Source organism: Oryctolagus cuniculus, chromosome 16 (genome assembly GCF_964237555.1).
Source record: "Oryctolagus cuniculus chromosome 16, mOryCun1.1, whole genome shotgun sequence".
NCBI classification, from domain to species: Eukaryota; Metazoa; Chordata; class Mammalia; order Lagomorpha; family Leporidae; genus Oryctolagus; species Oryctolagus cuniculus.
The window spans coordinates 21,321,162-21,331,941 of NC_091447.1; the positions used below are offsets into that span (position 1 = coordinate 21,321,162).

The 10,780-nt window shown below is 51.5% G+C and overlaps 1 protein-coding gene across 3 annotated transcripts in view; it reads right to left on the bottom strand.

The window, feature by feature from the left end:
- The window catches only part of SCRN1 (secernin 1), a 68,995-nt gene extending 59,038 nt beyond the window's left edge, over positions 1-9,957 (bottom strand). For 2 of the 3 annotated variants that reach the window (XR_007922327.2, XM_002713733.5), the window contains exon 1: positions 9,526-9,953. The gene's annotated coding sequence lies outside the window, so the exon portion shown is untranslated. Of the gene's footprint in view, positions 1-9,483 lie in introns of all 3 variants that reach the window. The other variant, XM_070059692.1, reaches the window with a different exon arrangement.
- Positions 9,958-10,780: the final 823 nt, after the last annotated feature.

Consider the following 10,780-nt stretch of genomic DNA (forward strand, 5'->3'; position numbering starts at 1 on the left):
TGATGATATAACATAAAATCTACACAAGGGTTTAAAAGTGTTTTGCACAAAACTTATCTTTAACGCCCTTTTTCACAAATGCCTGAGTCCCCTCATACATGGGCATACATATACATGTATATAATTAAAAGTATATGCAATGTGTAGATAGGTGAACAACAGACAAGGACTTGGAAGGACTGACACCCAGCTGAGAGTTGGCAGTAGGAGTAAAGATGATGATATAGAACAGAAGTTTTAAACTTCACTTCATCTACTTATGTAGCTTTACTTATTTTACAACAACCCCACCTTATGTTATTGGCTATCTAATTATGTCTAAGATTGATTATTTTGGTGTTAATTAAGGACCCTTTAAGAGATTTGAATGGTTCTTTCAGGTCACTAAGGCACTGCTAAGTACAAGAAAAATAAATAAATAAAAATACTCAAGCTTTACTTTGAGAGGAGGAAAAGATATTCAGGAGAACTTTGGATCACTAGATCCTCTTAATTAGGAGGTTTAAGAAACAAGGTGGGAGCCAGCGCTGTGGCACAGCAGGTTAACGCCCTGGCCTGAAGCACTGGCATCCCATATGGGTGCTGGTTCAAGTCCCGGCTGCCCCACTTCCAATCCAGCTCTCTGCTATGGCCTGGGAAGGCAGTGGAGGATGGCCCCAGTCCTTGGACCCCTGACTCCGCTTGGGAGACCTGGAAGAAGCTCCTGGCTCCTGGCTTCGGATTGGCACAGCTCCCACCCTTGCAGCCATTTGGAGAGTGAACCACTGGATGGAAGACCTCTCTCTCTCTCTCTCTCTGCGCCTCTCCTCTCTCTGTGTAACTCTGACTTTCAAATAAATAAATAAATCTTAAAAAATATATAAATAATTTCTAAAAAAGAAAAAAAGAAACAAGGTGAATTATCAGCCTGTGTTTTGAGTCTCTAACCACCTACACGTATCACGTTTAATCCAGTGGAAAATGGAACAAGAAAATGTCCTCAAGGTCTTATCACTTGGGGATAGAAGCACCCATGTACACCCCAAGAGGAGGAGGGTAGCCACTCAACCTAAAACAGTGACTCCAATGCTGGCAGATTTCAAACACGCCTAGCTCAGCTCTGGCAGAGAGTGGGACCCTAAGCCGTCATCCTTCTCCTGGTATGGTTAAGGCTCAGGCTGGTGCTGGGAGGTAGGAGGTGACAACTCAAGGAGCTTCTAGGACAGATGTGGCTAACACACCCGAGTCACATCTTAACCTTCCTGGAGCTCAGGAACCGCACCTGTCTCAAAGGGAATGGGAGCACATGGTCTCAGTCACACTGATAGGAACTTCCCCACAGTGCCGGAAGCTGCTGAGAACAATCCATGGAAGGCTCAGGCTCGGGGTATGTGTGGGAGGAGGGGAGAAGACGCACAGAAAAATGTGGGGAAGGGCACACCTGTGGCCAGGTACAGGTCAGCAGGAACTGCATTGGGCCATGGCTGATCTACTGCTAAGATTAAGCAAGTAACACCCCCAATCACGCATCTCAATTCCCATTGGTTTGTTTCTTCAAACTGCTCTTTAAAAAAAAAAAAAAAAAAAAAAAAAAAAAAAAAAAAAAAGATGTATCTTATTTATTTGAAAGACAGAGTTACAGAGAGAGGTAGAGATAGAAAGGTCTTCCATCTGCTGGTTCACTCCCCAGATGGCCACAAGGGCTGGAGCTACACCAATCCAAAGCCAGGAGTCAGGAGCCTCCTCTGGCTCTCCCAGGTAGGTGCAGGGGCCCAAGGAATTGGACGATCCTCCACTGCTTTCCCAGGCCACAGCAAAGAGCTGAATCAGAAGTGGGCCGGCGCCAAGGCTCACTAGGCTAATCCTCCGCCTTGCGGCGCCGGCACACCGGGTTCTAGTCCAGGTCGGGGCGCCAGATTCTGTCCCGGTTGCCCCTCTTCCAGCCAGCTCTCTGCTGTGGCCAGGGAGTGCAGTGGAGGATGGCCCAAGTGCTTGGGCCCCGCACCCCATGGGAGACCAGGAGGAAGCATCTGGCTCCTGCCATCGAATCAGTGTGGTGCGCCAGCCGCAGCGAACCAACGGCAAAGGAAGACCTTTCTCTCTGTCTATCTCTCTCACTGTCCACTCTGCCTGTCACAAAAAAAAAAAAAAAAAAAAAAAAAAAGAAGAAGAAGAAGAAGAAGTGGAGAGTGGAGCATCTGGGACTAGAACCGGCGCCCATATGGGATGCTGGTACTTCAGGCCAGGGCGTTAACCCGCTGCGCCACAGCGCCAGCCCCATCATCAAACCTTTCTAAAAACTGGCAAAGTGTTACAGAATTTTCAGGGCCTGTGATTAGAATTGTGGTGTAAAGGGTAAAGCCTCTGCCTGTGATGTCGACATCCCACATGGGCACCAGTTCATGTCCCAGATGCTCCACTTCTGATCCAGCTCCCAATAATAGCCTGGGAAAGCAGCAGAAGATGGTCCAAGTACTTGGGCCCCTGCTATCCACATGGGAGACCAGGATGAAGCTCCTGGTTGCTGGCTTCAACCTGGCCCAGCTCTGGCCACTGCAATCCTCTGGGGAGTGAACCAGCAGAGGGAGGACTTCTCTCTCTCTCTTACCTCTCCCTCTCTTTAACTCTGGTTTTCAAATAAATAAATAAATCCTTTTTAAAAAGAATTACTACAAATGTATAGAGTGGTAACTAAAATCATCACAATCATAAAATTTTATGTTAGGACATTTACCATATGCTTGAAGTTCATTTGCAAGGGATTTGTGGGATTAGCTAGGAAGTTACAGAAACAAAGACCAATGAGCAAAAATTCAGCCCTTCACAGAATTAAACTCTGTTACAATGTCCTGGAATTAAGATGGCTTGATACTGATGCAAAAATAGATCAGCAGAGTTGACAATCTTGCAATGTAGCCGCATAATGTAGGGAAGCATATGATAAAGGATGAATTTGAGGCTGGCGCCGCAGCTCACTAGGCTAATCCTCCACCTGCGGCGCTGGTACCCCGGGTTCCAGTCCCGGTTGGGGCACCGGTTCTGTCCCAGTTGCTCCTCTTCCGGTCCAGCTCTCTGCTGTGGCCCGGGAAGGCAGTGGAGGATGGCCCAAGTGCTTGGGTCCTGCACCCCATGGGAGACCAGGAGGAAGCACCTGGCTCCTGGCTTTGGATCGGCGCAGCGCGCCAGCCGTAGCAGCCATTTGGTGGTGAACCAACGGAAAAGGAACACCTTTTCCCCTCTCTCTCTGTCAAAAAAAAAAAAAAAAAAAAAAGGATGAATTTGAAACTGAGGAGAAAGATATGTATTAGACAATAAATGGCGCTGGGATAAGTGACAGCATGAGATGGGGAAAGGAGAGAAGAAATCTATCCATAGCCTCAGCTCATTCCTCATCCAAAGTAAATCACTGTAATTCAAAATTTTAAATTTTACAAAATATGGAACCATAAAAACAACATTGCAACGGGCTTTGGTGTAGCTGTTAAGACACCTCTTGGAATGCCTACATCCCATATCAGAGCACCCAAGCTCAAGTTCCAGCTCCACTCCCAATTCCAGCTTCCTGCTCATGTGCATCCTGGGATACGTAAATAAATCTTTCTAAAAAATAACTAAAATGGGGCTGGCGCCGCGGCTCACTAGGCTAATCCTCCACCTTGTGGCGCCGGCACACCGGGTTCTAGTCCCGGTCGGGGCACCGGATTCTGTCCCGGTTGCCCCTCTTCCAGGCCAGCTCTCTGCTGTGGCCAGGAAGTGCAGTGGAGGATGGCCCAAGTGCTTGGGCCCTGCACCCCATGGGAGACCAGGAGAAGTACCTGGCTCCTGGCTTCGGATCAGCGTGGTGCGCTGGCCGCAGTGCGCCAGCCGCGGCGGCCATTGGAGGGTGAACCAACGGCAAATGAAGACCTTTCTCTCTGTCTCTCTCTCTCTCTCTCGCTGTCCACTCTGCCTGTCAAAAAATAAATAAATAACTAAAATGGCTTGTGTGGTTAAAAAAAAATTTTAGTGAAACTCTGGCAAATGCATTTGCAATTTACAAGAAAAAGATAATTTCTTTAACATATAAAGAGCTCTTATACATCAATAAGAAAAATATGCAAAGTATATAAATGCCAGTTCAAACAAAAAGAAACACAAAAATGGCAAAATATTTGATAAAAGATATTCAGTCTCATTCATAATGGAAGAACTATAAGTTACCGTTTAAACATGTAAGGTTTACAAAGATATGAGTGTAGGGAAAGCTTTTTGGGGTCACTTGACCAAATTTAATAAATGAAATATGGTTTGTATTACTTTTTATATTTTTATTCATTTTCATTTTATTTGGAAGGCAGAGAAAGAAAAAGATCTTCCGTCCATTGGTTCACTCCCAAATGCCTGTAACAGCAGAGGCTAGGCCAGGCTGAGATGAAGAGCCAGAGCCCATCGGGGTCTCCCACGTGGGTGGCAGGGACCCAGGGACTTGAGCCATCAGCAGCTGCCTCTCAGCAAGAACAGGAGCAGGAAGCTAGAGTGGAAGCAGAGTGGTCAGGACTCCAACCAGGCTCTCTGCTACAGGATATGGATGTCCCTAGCAGGGGCTTAACCACTGCACCAAATGCCCACCCCACTAAGCTACTTTCTAGAGACAAAGTCACTAAAGCTATCAATTCAGACCCTATGCAAATTCTTTACTCAGTTACTCAATGCTTTCCTTTAAATTCCCCTACAAACCAGTCTATGGGAGAAAGAAAAATCAGACAAGTGTTAGGCACTGTGCTTGAAACTTAGTGTCTGTAAACTCATTCATTGTTACCATGAAACCCTGGATTACTGAACTGGGAGATGAGAGGAGAGGAAGTGGGAACCTCTGTACAGTTTCAAGGCAAATCACAAACAGGGAACTAAATGTCACTCCTTTACATTGAAATGTGCATGTATGTTTGTTGCTCTCACACGAAGACAAGGGCAGGTGCATCTTTGCATGTGGCTTCTCATTGAGAACAGGTCAGCAAGAACTTCCTCCAAGTACAAAAATAGAAGTATCAACATTGACAAAGTCAGTAAGACCCTTTATGGGTGCGGCACCAGAGGAAGGCTGGTCCGTCTGCTGTTCACTTGCACACGAGTGTAGAAGTAAAAATTATCTCACAATGTAGTGTTGTCATAAATTCTTATGAATTCTAACAACCCCTGTGTTTTATGGAACACCACACCTCAGCCCCTGGAAATCACCTTACGAGGCTGGTGGGCAGCTCTTGTTCATCTCATCTTAAGAGGCCACTTAGGCCAGACTCCTAATGAGAAGCAGACACAGCTGGGACCCATGGCCCCTGACGTGCACCTGGAGCCCTCTCTCTGTGCTGGGTGCACTAATTTCATCTGGATGTGGCAACACATACACGTCAGAACGGGGAGTTACTTTCACGTCAGCACTGCCATAACACAATACCCCTGCCACGCCCGATTCTGATGACCACACACCCTGGATCATCACACTGCCCATTCTGTCTTACAAAGTCTCACGACTCAGCGATCCCAGCGTGCCACCTGCTCCCCCTCTGTCTACAAGGAGTCCCTGATCACCTGCTCACTGTAGGCCTCCTCTGTCCAGCTTGTCCAAGCTGCTCCACACAGCCAGCACTGGGAGCCTCCCCACCCTCTACTTCCTGTTAATGAGCTAGACCGGCACTGTCCAACAGAAATATAATGTAAGACAGATGTGAACCACAGATGCAGTTTTCTGTTTCTAGTAGCTATGTTTTAAAAAGTAGAGAGAAACTGGTGAAACTAATTTTTCATACTGTATTTAATCTAATACATCTAACAGGACTTTAATATAAAAATTACTAATGGGCTATTTGAAATTCTTTTTTCATATTAAATTTTTGAAATCTGGTGTGTATTTTATATTCCCAACACATCTCTCTTTGGACAGGCTACATTGCAGGTGCTCAATGGCTGCCAAACTGGAGAGACCTGGACTCTCCTTCCAAAAAAAAACTAGTGACTTCTCAAAAAAATAATTTTTGCTTACTTATATTTTTTAATTGAAAGCCTAGAAACAGGCCGGCGCCGCGGCTCACTAAGCTAATCCTCCGCCTGCAGCACCAGCACACCGGGTTCTAGTCCAGGTCAGAGCGCCGGATTCTGTCCCGGTTGTTCCTCTTCCAGTCTAGCTCTCTGCTGGCCCGGGAGTGCAGTGGAGGATGGCCCAAGTCCTTGGGGCCTGCACCCGCATGGGAGACCAGGAGAAGCACCTGGCTCCTGGCTTCGGATAAGCACGGTGCACCAGCTGCAGCGGCCATTGGAGGGTGAACCAACAGTAAAGGAAGACCTTTCTCTCTGTCTCTTTTCTCTCACTGTCCACTCTGCCTGTCAAAAAAAAAAAGAAAGCCAAGAAACACAAATCACATGTGTTATGTACTTTAAAATTTGTCATTTTAAATATCTCTGGCCTATTTTCATATGCATTCTCTTATGCAAATTATCTGTTTCAATGGCATATGTTACATCAACAACCATCTTCAATTCAAAAATCTATCCAAGAGCAGGTGTCCCGTCTAGCAGCTAAGAAGCCCATGTCCCACATCAGAACACCTGGCTGAGGTTTCAGTGCCACCTTCTGCTTCCAGCTTTCTGCCATGCAGACCCTGAGAGGCAGCAATGATGGCTCAAGGAAGTGGGTTCCTGCCACCCCACGAGGGAGACCTGCATTGAGCTCCTGACTCCCAGCTCTGGCCTGGCTCTGCCCTGGATGTTGTGGGCATTTGGGGAATGAACCACATATGAGGGGGAACTCTGTTTATCTGGCACACTCTCTCTCTCCCTCTCAAGTTCACACACACATCTCCTACCACTCCACTCTCTGAAGTCACCCTCCTTCTCACTGCCTCCCGCCACCTTCTCCCTCCGCACCCTACTGGCTGTAAAGGTACAGACGCCCAGAGGAAACACCGTCCATACCTTCTCCCCAGACATCTACCTCTCCTGCAAATATTCAAGTTCTGCTTTAGCAGATCCCAGGTCACTGACTCACGACTCGAAAAATTCAAATTTCCAAAACACCTCTGAATTCAGCTTGCTTCAAAGCTATTTTAAAACAGCTTTGTTTACTTTTACTTAAAAATCAGATGCATTAAAAAAATTAGATACATGACCCATTCTGGTTTCTTTTCAAAAGAAATTGGCAGAAATTGGCCTAATGCTTCTCACAAGCACAAGCAGCTGCTAAGAATGCACTTCGCCTCAAGGACACCAACTGTGATTAGGTTTTTGTTTCTTACAAATAGATGCAGCCTCGGCTGGCGCCGCGGCTCACTAGGCTAATCCCCCGCCTGTGGCACCAGCACCCCGGGTTCTAGTCCTGGTCAGAGTGCCGGATTCTGTCCCGGTTGCTCCTCTTCCAGTCCAGCTCTCTGTTGTGGCCCGGGAAGGCAGTGGAGGATGGCCCAGGTCCTTGAGCCCTGCACCCACATGGGAGACTGCAGGGCAGGGGGAACACTTGGCCCCTGGCTTCAGATCTGCGCAGCGCACCAGCCCCAATGCACTGGCCATGGTGGCCACTTGGGGGGTGAACCAATGGAAAAGGGAGGACCTTTCTCTCTGTCTCTCTCACTAACTCTGTCAAAAAAAAAAAAATATATATATATATATATATAGATGCAGCCTCACCACCAGAAAGTGTGGACATGGCTTAAGAAGTTAACTGGGTGGGGCCGGTGTTGTGGCACAGAGGTTAAGCTACTACCTGCTACACAGGCATCCCATATGGGCACCGGCTCGAGTCCTGGCTGCTCCACTTCTGATCCAGCTCTCTGCTGTGGCCTGGGAAAGCAGCAGAAGATGGCCCAAGCCCTTGGGCCCCTGAACTCACATGGGAGATCTGGAGGAAGCTCCTAGCTGTTGCAGCCATCTAGGGAGTGAACCAGCGGATGAAAGACCTCTCTCTCTTTCTCTATCTCTGCCCTTCAAATAAATAAATACATCTTTTAAAAATAAAAGTGTCAGGGAGAGTCCTGAACTGGGGAGCTCAGGGCCCTGAGTTTGGGTCCTCACTCCCAGCCAGCTGTGTGATCCTAACAGTCCATTACCCAGCTGGGAAATTCAACCTGCCTGGAGAAGGGGGTGAGAGCACGCACCGGGTCAGGGAGCTGCCAGCCCTGCCCCTCCCAACCTCAGGGTTCACATTCCTCTCCCAGTGGCCCCCCAGGCACCTGCCTCCTCTCGCACCTCCTCCTCCCTAAGTGACAAGATGGCTGGCAGCAAGGCAGGGTAAGGAATCTTAAAATGAGTCACCTTTCAAGGAGGTGCCACTTCCCCGTGCCTGGGCGCTTGCCTGCGGTGCTGCCCCTGTCCTTCCAAGAAAACCTGCTCTGCGAGCCTGGCATTGGCTCTGTGCACTGGCTGCTCCCCGCTGATGCTTGCCCGCTACACCCAGGCGTCCAGCAGACAGACCTCAATGCCATGCAGCCTTCTTTAGCTGGCCTGGAGACAATCAGCCCAAACTCCCAGAGTTTTAACCACGGTTTGTATCAGCCTTTGATCGGCACAGCTCCCCTCAACACCCGTCGGGACCGTGCAGCACCCCAAAGTCTGGCCAGCTCCAGCAGCCTCTGTCTCCCGGATGCCCCCGGGAGGCCCCCTGCCCATTCAGGAACTCCCACCGAGGCAGGGCGCCGCAGAGGCGGAGGGCGGAGGCTGCGCTGCTTGGGCCCGGCCCGATTTTCCACGCTGCCATTTTGAATTAGCACAGGTTTTCTCTGTCACAGATGCTCTACCCGGCCGGCCAAGAGCACCGTGAACACGGGGACACGCACGCGCGCGCGCGCCCCGGAAAGCTGGACACAGCTCTTAGCAGCCGGCGTGCACTTGCAAGCTGGAATTCAACAGAAATTCCAAGACAGTGCCAGATCGAGTCGCCAAATGACGCAGAGGGCCTCGTGGCCTCGTTCATCCCCACACCCACCCGAGTTCTGACCACAGGTCTCAACTTCCAGGGTTTCTCCACCACCACCCCCGGCCCCCGCTTCGCGGAGCTCACACGGGCCAGGTCGCCACGCGGTGGGCGGCGGCGGGGGAGACTCGGGCGCCCCGAGGCGCGGCTGGGCAGACCCCCAAAGAGCGCCCGCATGCGGCCAGGGGGAAGTTGCGCCAAGTCCCGGGCGCCCGCCTCACCGGGAGCGCAGCCCCGCGCCCGCCGCGAGCCCTTGGCGAGTCAGGCGAGCGCCTCCGGGAAGGTACACGCGCGCGGGCGGACCCCGAAAGCCAGAGCGGCGGGGTGCGGGCGCACGGGCACACCCCGCAGCGGGCAGCAACTAAGCGCCTAAGGAAAGGAGACGCAGAAGAGGCGGCCCAGGGCAGGGGTGGGGGTGCGGGGCTCTAAGAGTTCGGGGGAGGCTGGGGTCGGGGTGTGGGCAGTGGGGCAGGCGCCACCGCGGCAGTGCACCCGCAGCCCGAGCCCAAGCCACCCCGGGCCCAGACTCGGCTTCGGGAGCGACGGCGACGGTGGAGCGGGCATACCCGGCGAGAAGCGACGCGGCAGGAAGGACCCGCGGTGCTCACCTGCCGGGCGGCGGGTCCGGGCTCGGCGCTACGGTGAGGACGCTGCGGTCGCCGACGGAGCGGGTGCTGCGGCGCCCGGGGCTACTGCGGCGACATCAGCGGCTGCAGCTGCAGTGGCGGAGGCGGCCGCCGGGCGCTGCCTCCTCCCCAGACGCCGGGCGCTCCAGCCCGCCGCCCCCAGCCCACAGCTGGGCCAGGCCACGTGACCGCCCCGGGGGCGCCGCGCCCCGCCCAGCAGCGGGGGCTCGAGGGTGGGAGGGAGGCCCGAGCGGGCGCGGCTGCCGAGAGCGCGGAACGCGGGGCCGCGCGTGGCTCCCTCTGCGCTGGGGCTTCGGCTCTCTGTTGCGGCTTTCTCAAGAGGGAGAAAAAACCTGGCTTTCAGGAGCCAGGCCCGGCTTCCTCGCTTGCTGTTTGGTGGCCGCGATGCCCGAGTCCGCGCCCCGGGTTTAAAGGGCCGTGTCGCCCGATGCGCGGACTCCAGGTTGGGTACCCGGTCTGTGGCCCAAATAGAGCAGCCCGCCCAGCATCCACAGCAAATAGCAAAAGCGAGACCCACAGCGAGGTTAGTAAATCTACGTCCAGGGGCGTGGCGGGGGGATGTCAAGGTCACTGCTCCCAGACGTGACCGCGACAGTCCATCTGTCGCTGGAACATAGACTCTCCATTCTATAAATTAATAAGGAAAGACCATCTGAAAAGATAAGAGCCCGCCTGGTAAATCAATACCAGGCTACTCAGGCGTAGGAAGAGATGCCCAAGCCCACATAACTGCGGCTCAGGTATTGAGGCAGCATTTTCCACCTGTTAGCCCTAGCAAACATCCAAAGTTTTATAACCTCCATGGAGGACAATTTGGTAATATCTGTGAAAATAGCAATTGCATAGACACAGGCTTTGGCCCAATAATACCACTTCTGGCACTTATCCTACAGGCACACTGACTCGGGTGTGTAATGACAAGAGTAGGAGGCGTCCACTGCTAGCTTATTTGTGTCAGCGCAGATTGGAAGCCAATGCCCACCAGCAGAGGACCGTTTAAATAAGTTTCAGCACATGGATGTCATGGAATGCTACTCCACTTGCTGACAATGCTGGGATAATCTCCAGGCACTGAGAGAAGACCGCCAACCTATGCTATGTGAAAGAAAGGAGAAACGCTAGGTGCAGAACACGAGGCGTGTGCTTGTACCCGCGCTTGGAGATGTGTAGAATGCCCCCTAACTGGACAGCAGATGCCTCCAGGGAGGAGAGGTGG